Source organism: Eufriesea mexicana, unplaced genomic scaffold (genome assembly GCF_001483705.2).
Source record: "Eufriesea mexicana isolate 0111107269 unplaced genomic scaffold, ASM148370v2 scaffold4395, whole genome shotgun sequence".
In the NCBI taxonomy this organism is placed as follows: Eukaryota; Metazoa; Arthropoda; class Insecta; order Hymenoptera; family Apidae; genus Eufriesea; species Eufriesea mexicana.
In genome coordinates, this window is record NW_016912376.1 from 158,935 (window position 1) to 169,659 (window position 10,725).

The following is a 10,725-nucleotide window of genomic DNA, read 5'->3' on the forward strand; positions in this document are numbered from 1 at the left end:
TCAAGAATTGATATAAGTATAATATTTCCTCTTCTTTATAGAATGACAGACTACTTTATCCTTCAAGATTGTTAAAATCTATAATATTGAACAACCCATTTTCTGATATTGTACCAAGAATAATAGTAGAGGAAAGTGAAGAAGTAAAGGACAATTCAAAAACTAAAACAGCAGTAGTAAAGTAAAAATCATATATGTTTGCAGAATTTAGATAGTAATTAGTAACTATCAGTAACTAATTACTATCTAAATTCTGCAAACATATATGATTTTAGTTAGTGATACTAGTTTAGTTACTAATTGTATTATTCTTTGCAATGTAAAATTTTGTTACAGAGATTTCAATCTTTTATCATTTGCTGAAGAAGCAGAGGAAAATAAAGAAGAATCTGTGAATTAAATAAAAAGTTTAGTGGTAAGGGCAAATCATCTCACGATCATTTAACTGATCCAAAATTAAACTCAGAACCAGCTGTTAAACCATCTGGACTTGCAAATAAAAGAAGGAAGGAAGACCGTAGTAACGATTGGGAAAGTGATAACGAAATAAAAGCTTAAGAAGAATTAGAAGTTATGAAGAAAAAAAATGAGTTAGTTTATTGTTCAATTATAACTATGTTATGGAAGGTAGAAATTTTTATTGACTGTCTTCTATATATATTTTCAGAGCAATAAAGAAAAGGATAAAAAATAAATTGGGAAATACAAAAAAGGAACGGAAGAAGGTAGAAAATTATAAAATAGATGATGTTGAAGGTGATAAAGATATAAAGGAAAACTAATAGGGAATGAAGAACTCCTTATGAGGTTTATCACGAGAGAAAGTCGAGGAGATGCACGATAAGAGAGATAGATGCAAGATAAACCAATATCTAGAATTATTAGGATAACTCGTGTATTTGAATAGAATCATTTGCAGTAGTGTGTATATGTCCATAAATATTGTTACATATATGTATGGTCATTGTAATGATAATTATTACGTGATATGTATTACGAAATGTCTTTTTCTCGCAACAGTCCGTGGTACGGACATCTACTCAGATTGTAATGTCTATATGTCATTATTTATTATGTCGTTAACAATTAACGTGTATATGTGAAACTTTTAAAGAGAATAGAAAGTACCTAAACATATAACCATTGCAGTTTCATTTTCTTTTTACCAAGAACAAAATCACTCATCTTCATCTGTGATTTCATCTATGTTCGTCTATAATTAATTCATCAACTTTTAAAATTGCATCGTAAAGGCACAGCCTTAGTAAGATTTCTAATATAATTCAGGATATGAATTCGTTATTATTTAAATCATTATTGGTGATTCTTGCATAGAATGTTTGAACTATTACCGAAGATACTAATGGTTTATCTTTCGATTACTATAATGGAATAATTAGTAATTCAAGTTTATGAATTAATTATGGAAATTTGGAATTCTTCGTAACAGAAATATATTTATATTTGCTTCAGCGATATTAATAAATATAAGAAACATCGTTTGATATTTTACATCGATACTCTATCACATAGCTATTTTAAAGATGCAACATTTTCCCGCTACAAAAATACATAGCGTATCCGGCTGCTCGTCAACTTCCAGTTGGTGACAAGCAGGCATACCGGCAACATATGGCAAAATATTCTCATGCGTCAAAGTGAAACATTAAATCTCAAAACGTTTCTTAAAGTAGTGATATCGCTGATTGACGTTTTAATTACTTTACGAAGTTCAGGATTACTAACTGTGAACATATCTTCGGTGGTAATATACTATATGTGAAAAAAGGTGATGTTACATAGTGTAAATCATATAACGACACATGTGGGAAATGAAGTGATGTGAGTGCGGGATCCTATAACACTACCGCATTGTCCGTTATTATTGGCTCTGGAAGATTCTAGACTTCAACTGTCCGTTGGAATATTTGATCAACATTACTATGAATAGGCAGCCTTTTAATAGTTTTTCCTATTTTTCTTCGGTCTAGATGTACAATTGCAAAGTAGTTATGTATTATCGCTATTACATTCTAAATTTTGATTGTGGATTAAGATATTTCATTACTCCTGCATAGAATAGATTCTTTTCCAACCAGTAGAGTAATTATTTTACGATTGAGGGTGCATATATGAAACAAAGTAACGGAAAAGCAAGTGCCTGTGAAATCATTCTACACAGTATATTTTTTCGCCTATATTTCTGAAATTAGGCTCTTCGGTTAGATTTTTTCGGTATAACAGCGTAGAGTGAATCCTTCCTTAAGGGAATAGGATATTTTTTTCACGTTTCGGGTGTGTGTTTTCGAAAAATAGTGCGGAATGTGTCAGTGGCTCCCAGATCGTGCTGCGTAATAGACTTTTTTGGCTTCTATTTCCGAAATTAGGCTCTTTGATTAGGTTTGTCCTATATATTCTCGTAGATTGAATTTTTCTTTAACGGGATTGATTACTTTTTTTCGGCTTCGGGCGTGCGTTTTCGAAAAATAGTGCTGAATGTGTCAGTGGCTCCCAGATCGTGCTGCGTAATAGACTTTTTTGGCTTCTATTTCCGAAATTAGGCTTTTTGATTAGGTTCGTCCTATATATTCTCGTAGATTGAATTTTTCTTTAACGGGATTGATTACTTTTTTTCGGTTTCGGGCGTGCATTTTCGAAAAATAGTGCCGAATGTGTCAGTGGCTCCAAGATCGTGCTGCGTAATAGACTTTTTTGGCTTCTATTTCCGAAATTAGGCTTTTTGATTAGGTTTGTCTTATATATCCGCGTAGTGTGAATTTTTCTTTAACGGGATTGACTACTCTTTTTCGGTTTCGGGCGTGCGTTTTCGAAAAATAGTGCCGAATGTGTCAGTGGCTCCCAGATCGTGCTGCGTAATAGACTTTTTTGGCTACTATTTCCGAAATTAGGCATTTTGATTAGGTTTGTCTTATATATCCGCGTAGTGTGAATTTTTCTTTAACGGGATTGACTACTCTTTTTCGGTTTCGGGCGTGCGTTTTCGAAAAATAGTGCCGAATGTGTCAGTGGCTCCCAGATCGTGCTGCGTAATAGACTTTTTTGGCTTCTATTTCCGAAATTAGGCTTTTTGATTAGGTTTGTCCTATATATTCTCGTAGTTTGAATTTTTCTTTAACGGGATTGATTATTTTTTTTCGGTTTCGGGCTTGCGTTTACCTGAAATAGTGCCGAATGTGTCAGTGGCTCCCAGATCGTGCTGCGTAATAGACTTTTTTGGCTTCTATTTCCGAAATTAGGCTTTTTGATTAGGTTTGTCCTATATATTCTCGTAGTTTGAATTTTTCTTTAACGGGATTGATTATTTTTTTTCGGTTTCGGGCTTGCGTTTACCTGAAATAGTGCCGAATGTGTCAGTGGCTCCCAGATCGTGCTGCGTAATAGACTTTTTTGGCTACTATTTCCGAAATTAGGCATTTTGATTAGGTTTGTCTTATATATCCGCGTAGTGTGAATTTTTCTTTAACGGGATTGACTACTCTTTTTCGGTTTCGGGCGTGCGTTTTCGAAAAATAGTGCCGAATGTGTCAGTGGCTCCCAGATCGTGCTGCGTAATAGACTTTTTTGGCTTCTATTTCCGGAATTAGGCTTTTTGATTAGGTTTGTCCTATATATTCGCGTAGAGTGATTCTTTCCTTAACGGGATTGGATATTTTTTTTCGGTTTCGATTGTGCGTTTTTCTAAAATAGTGCCGAAGGTGTAAGTGGCTCTCAGATCGTGCGACGCAATGTACTTTTTTGGCTCCTATCTTTTGAATTAGGCTTTTTGAACCGGATTTTTTCTCATATCCGCGTAGAATGAATTTTTCTTTAACGGGATTGATCATTTTTTTTCGGTTTTGGTCGTGCGTTTTCGAAAAATAGTGCCGAATGTGTCTGTGGCTCCGAGATCGTACTGCGTAATAGACTTTTTTGGCTTCTATTTCCGAAATTAGGCGTTTTGATTAGGTTTGTCCTATATATCCTCGTAGATTGAATTTTTCTTTAATGGGATTGATTATTTTTTTTCGGTTTCGGCCGTGCGTTTTCGAGAAATAGTGCCGAATGTGTCAGTAGCTCCCAGATCGTGCTGCGCAATTCCCTTTTTTCTTTTGTATTTCCGAAATTTGGCTTTTGGATACGGTTTTTTAGTATAACACCGTTGGTTAGGCTTTTCTGTAAGTGCGGAACCCCTTTTCTTTGATTATGAAATACGGTTTCGAAATACATTTGCGGAAGTACATGTGCTTCTCAAATTGTGCTGCGCAGTTTCCCTTTACGGTTTATAATTTCATAATTTCGACGTGGTTACGGTCGATTTCCGTATCTCTGTTTTAAAATGGAACAATATAGATACATATAACGCATAATAATAAATTTACATGAAGTACACAGTATTATTTGGATATAAAATATTGTTATTAACTATTTATTTCACTTATTTTTCAGTTACTTGTGATGATTTCATTTCCTCAAATGAATGAAATATGTGTGAGTACTTATTCCAGTGGTATGTTTTCACGTTTCAAATAGACGATCTTTGATTGTGGTATTATTTTCTAGGGTACTCATCATAGCTTGGTTATATGTTCATCTATCTTTTCTGGCCCTTCTACTGAATATTTAATCCAGCAGGAAATAAGGTATTGTAAGTTTCTTATGGTCACCTGACTGCTATAGTTCGACGAACGAAACTGGATACAACGTATAAAAATATCAATCTGCTTAATATTTGTCCTTCACCGAGAAACACTCATAGCCTCTCTGCCCCTCCACTTTTCTCCAAACGGATCAGTTTCACTAACGAACAAAGCTGGGTAGCATTGTGTCGCTGAAAATCATGGCCTAAGGACCCGTCGTTATGTATAATATATTGCATGCCTTTTGCATAATACTTTGACGACTATTTTGATGGTATTTGTAAAACATTATTAGGTTTGTTCAACCATAATACAATTTTGGTTACCGAAATTAAATTATCGAATATAAATTTCGCCGTATGCTATTCTAATTTACTCTGTATACTATTCACAGGTACGTGATTCCTCAACTCTGAAGGCTTTACGAAGTTCAATTCTTCGACTTGTCAAGGGCTTTGAAAGTGGAGGGAGCAGGTTTGTTGACCAACCCACTGATAGCTAGACGATGCCAAGCATTGTGAATTCCAATCTACTATTGAAAGTCGCATCGTTAGGACTTATCATCATATAAGTATTATTATATTAAGTAATATCATGTACGTATGATACCATGTCTTCTTGTTGTGTAGTACTTTTATATTTATCGTTTTAGTTTTCATACACTAGCAATAGTTTCGTTTGATTAACAACGTTTGCAATCTCATTGTTACAAAATCACATAATTTTTCAAATTATTCGATTCTTCTTAAAAAATATTAATGTATTTCGCTATTAGAATTATATTAGTCGCTTGAAACAAAATTTGATACGAATCATTGTTCCCTTTTAATATGATGGATTATATTTTTGTACATTTGATTTTGATTTCTTCTGTGCAGAGTAATCGTAGATGGTGGGAATACGTTTGACAGCTACAGGTTCATACGAAATAGCTGCTATTGTGACAAATGGCCAAGATAACTGCTGTTCATCAAGAACTGGAAATTATTGAACACAATTCTCTTATTCCGAAAAATATTTGTAATAGAGACTTTTCGGAATTCCAATTCACAATTTGACCATTCGCTCTACTAATAGCTTTCACGAAAAGAATATTAGTTTTTAAATTGAAATTCGAGTACGATTATACTATAATTTTAATATAATTTGTGATGGTTCTATACATTCGTGCTAAATTTATGGTTTTTACTTTTGCAGCTTATTACTTGATTCCAAGGATCACGTAGAACGTATTGGACGCACCAACGGTCGTATTGGAGGTTGAGTAATAGACGTCATGATGGTTTGTAATCGAATTCGTAAAATCTATGTTGGAATTTGGTAATGGAGAACATTAATTATGTTACGAAGATAGACTCACAAGGAGAGTGCAAGTCATTATTTGATGTTATTGTAAAATATCATAAAATGTCGTAAGATTTCTTCATTTCATCGTAATTGTAATATATTAATGTATTTCGGTACTAGGATTATATTGGCTGGTTGTAACAGAATTTACGATCGCCCGTTACGTCTTCTTAACACAATTGAAATTAGCTTCGATCATTTGATTAAAATTTTTGTTTTCTTCCTTTCAGATTAATCTGTGATGACTGGAATAGTTTCAAAACATCAAAGGTTCAAAGAACGAACGGCATATTGACAAATAACCGACTTTACAGCTTTTCATTGAAAGCTGGTAATGCCTAATGTATAATTATACAATAAACGTAAAAGATTTGCATTATATGTTTGATGTTTCATGATATTTAATACAAAATTTTCAATCATTCAATATAATTTCTTAGGAACTTTTTGATAAAACTAGATGAAAGTTAAATTGTTAAATTAAATCTTCGTGTTTCGAGAATTTTCTATCAAATCATTTCTTAGTTTGAAATGGCTGAAATAAGTAATTTCAAAGGTGTCTTAATAATTTACATATAACTTGAAGTTAATTCATTGCATTTTTCACAATTTAAATAAAAGATTCGAGTAACTTTCACAATTTGCTTTATTTGGTTTATGAACACTACAAAATGATCATGTAAATTGTATCAATAAATCTATTTCATTGCCAGGATTTTCAAATATTCGGAATTATTTTTAATAATGGTACTTAATAACAGTGGATCAATGTTATATGTGAATAAAAAAAGTTCATAAAAATAGTCGTTCGAAAGAAATTGTAACGTACATATATAATTTCCCAAAAAATGTAGTTTTATTTCGTGCTAGAATCAACAGTTCTTCCAATTATATTACGCTTTCATTAAACAATATTATTTGCAACAATTAAATAGCCGAATATAAATTTTTCAGTATGTTATCCTCGATTTTACGATATATACGCCACAGTCACGTGATTTGTTAGTCATGACGGTCTCTACGAAGTTCAAATCTTCCTGCTATCGCGGGCTTTTGAAATGGCGGGAAGAGCTAGTTTCTCGACCAATCCGCTAACGGCTAGGCGACGCCATAATAGGGTGGGGTCAGTCTCCTTTTGAACGTCGCGGCAACTGGACGTGTGATCCAATTTCAGCTACATATCTTACCGCGTCTATAATTGAGTGAAACTTTCATTTCTACTCTTTTGCCCTCTATGCAGTAGCATTAGTTTCGTTCGATTAATATATATTCATATAATACATTTCTGAACGTTTTTTCAATACGACTATATAGTCTTTCAAATTTTTCCGCGATTTCATTTCAGAATTAGACTGATGGAATTATCGGTAGCCTTTGAAACGAAATTTGAATACGATTATTCTCTCATTTCAATCTAATTATTGATACTTTTACATATTTGTACTAAATTACGATTTTTGGGTATACAGTATATTGGTTGATCGTAAGAATCGTGTAGAAGGTATCAGACGTTAACGAACGCGTTGGAGAACGAAGTACCGACGCCATGTTCGTTCGCCCTCAGATCTGCCAAGTCTTCGTGAAAATGTGGTAAAGTTAAATTCCTTATATCGAAGCCAGACTTATTAAATGTACGTAAATACTTTTTTTTACTGCATCATTGGTAATTTATTTCATATATCATTGTATAATATGTAATAATTATTATATTTGAGATTTTAAAACATATTCATTAGATCTTGCTATATTTGATTTAAAAAACGAATTAATTCACATATTACATTATTTCGGTTTCGAGTATTTTACAACATCCTCATAATTTGATCTTAAACAATAATTTTTATTATTTTTACGAAAGAGTCGTAATTACAGTTGCGTTGAATTTTCAAACGCAAATTCAAAAAAAGTTATTGCGTAATATCCTGCAATCTGTATGCGCAGTCAGTATGCGCGGTCGGTATGCGCGATCGGTATGCGCAGTCAATATGCGCGGTCGGTATGCGCAGGTTGTTGGCGCAGTTATATTTCAAATTCTATTGTATTCCAATCTCAACCGTTTCTTATTGCTTGGTAAGATCAAGAAACTTTTTATAATAGTTATAATTTTTAAACTTAATGTTTGGTAGATTTTTAATTTCCATTGTTATAGAATAGCATATATATTCTTTGGTTTCACAGTCATTAAATAATCAGGAACGCCCCTGAAGTACAAATTAATATTTCATGCGTTATTACAGGTTTTCTACGATGACGATCTTCACGATGACTTCCTCTGGGCCATTGCAGCATCGTTCTCTGCATCATTGATAAGTCGCATGCATTTTGGTTCCTCTGGTCATTCAATCATGTCGTAGGACGAAAGGTCCGAATCGACACGGATGACTGGTTGTATTACGTAGATTTTCTTTTGAGCATAGTGACCTCGGGTATTTATTATACTCGAGAGTAGTAACAAAATATCTTTTGTGTTTTATTTATCAATTCAGGATAGGTTTTCTTGCACGTCGCGTTTTAATATCAGAATATATTTAGAATTGTTATTTGTAAATAATAGACATGAATATTTGAATGCTGGAGTACTTCATTATTTTGTAGTGGAGAAGTGGAATGCCCTTCGACTTCGTTATTATGAAAATTATAATTAATATATGGCAACAATGATTATGTATTGCTATTCATTGTTCCTTTAATAAACAAGTGCCAATTCCATTCTTTGTCATTTGATAATATTGAGATATTTAATTATTTGACTCGTATGCAATTAATCTCAGTCGAATTGAAAATATAATAATATCACTGTTATATTCCGTTAATGCTAAAATGCATTGGACATTAAGTGCAAGAAAACATTTCGCGACAGATAGATTTTGGAACCAAAGTAATAAGTTTGAACTCTACTTTTGTGCTTTCAAATATGATGTACTTTGGTGAAAGAATCATCTGAGATTATATTATATTTCCATTATTATATAAATTAAAGTCAATTATTTCATCACATCGAGTCCTAGTATTCCTATTCTTTTAATAAATAAATTTTTTATTGATTATGAATATTTTCTTCCAATACTGAAATTTCTATAACTTGTTATATTTGTAAAGTAAAGTCATTGCAAATGAAATGAGAAAATACAAGATGAAACAACGTTAGTCCGTTAAATAAAATATATGTACGCTAATCACTTTTCTAGCTCAGGATTTTTAGGTTTAACCCCTTCCGTGTTCATTACCAGGAACTCATTCACGTGCACAGGTGCTACTTGAGTGGGTGAAAGGCAATGGGCATGATGACCGTAGCTCATAAGCTTATAATAATGTTTTTAGCGGCTGACGATGAGTTAGGGTATCGTGCACGACGTATTTTCCACATTGTGTGTCTGTGGTTAGCATGTGGAATTGCGTCGTTCGTACATTTATTTTATTCGCTTTACCTTAAAACATTCGGAAAATTTATAAATAGTAATTGCAATAGAAGAACATAATAATCTGCTATCAGGTACAGTAGATTATTCATAGCATAAACTTGATAGAGTTTACAATCTTGTTATCAATTTACGATAATGTTATTAATTCTCATACCACGTGTCTTAACGATATTATGCCCTTTATAACATTCCTATTTTTTGAATTATTAATGTCGCGATATACGCAAAGGTCTCTAGTCGTTGTCAGCCGATTTCAGGAAATGGTACGTAAAGTTAGAGTGTGCACGTAGTATGTTCACACTCGGGTGTCGGGGGTGTCCCGGGACGGCCTCTGTAGTGTAGGACCTTGCGCCCGGGTGTATGTGTGAGAACCGTGGAGTGTGGTGTGTTGGAATGCTTGGTTTTTGCCATTTTTCAAATATAGGGGGAGTTAGGTAGGTAGTATATTCTGGTGTGCCTGCTAATTATAAGTAGGTAGGGCCGAGCAGGTTGGCACAGTCTCTGTTCGGGTAGGCGCGTTTTCGCGTGCACAACCTGTTTCAGGAAATGTAATTTGAATAGTCGACGGCGAAGCTGGCACGTTTGGGGGTTGCCATTCGTCACTAGCTTTACCTATCGATTTTTTCAAATTTTCGTCGCGGACGTGGTCGTGATCGAACGTGTATGTGCTCGAGTTTCTGCACGTGTGCAAAGAGGGCGGCCTAGGAATGATTTCTCATCCATTGGATGGGAAATCATTCTTGTTACTACTTTGTCACTATGCTCTTATTTAGTAGTATGTAGTAGTAGTAGTTTGTTTACTGGCCGATGTACATCGGTCCATCATCCTGATTTTCGGCAAATCGCGACTTTTGTAAATAGCGTTGCGAGTAATTAATCACGGTTTGAATTAGTGTTGCGAAGAATACCAGATTTCGCGATTTTTATTAGAGTTGCGGAGGAGATCAGAAATCGCGATTTTAATTAGAGTTGCGAATAAATGTTGATTTCGGTTTGAATTAGAGTTGTGAACAAATGTTGATTTCGGTTTGAATTAGAGTTGCGATGAAATAACGATCGCGTTTGATTTAGTGTTGCGAATTATAAGATCGCGATTGTTTTTCATACCCTTTTTTAATATTGTTAATAATTTTTGAGTATTGTTTCTTATTAAATTTGTAGTGTTGCGGCTTTTACCAATCGAGATTTTTAAAAGTAGTACCTATGAGATAGTTTCTTTATTAAATTCATTTCAAGAATTAGCGTTGCGTTTACCCTGATCGCGTTTTTTCTTTTAATTACCCACCTTCATAATTAGCTTTGCGTTGAAATATGATCGC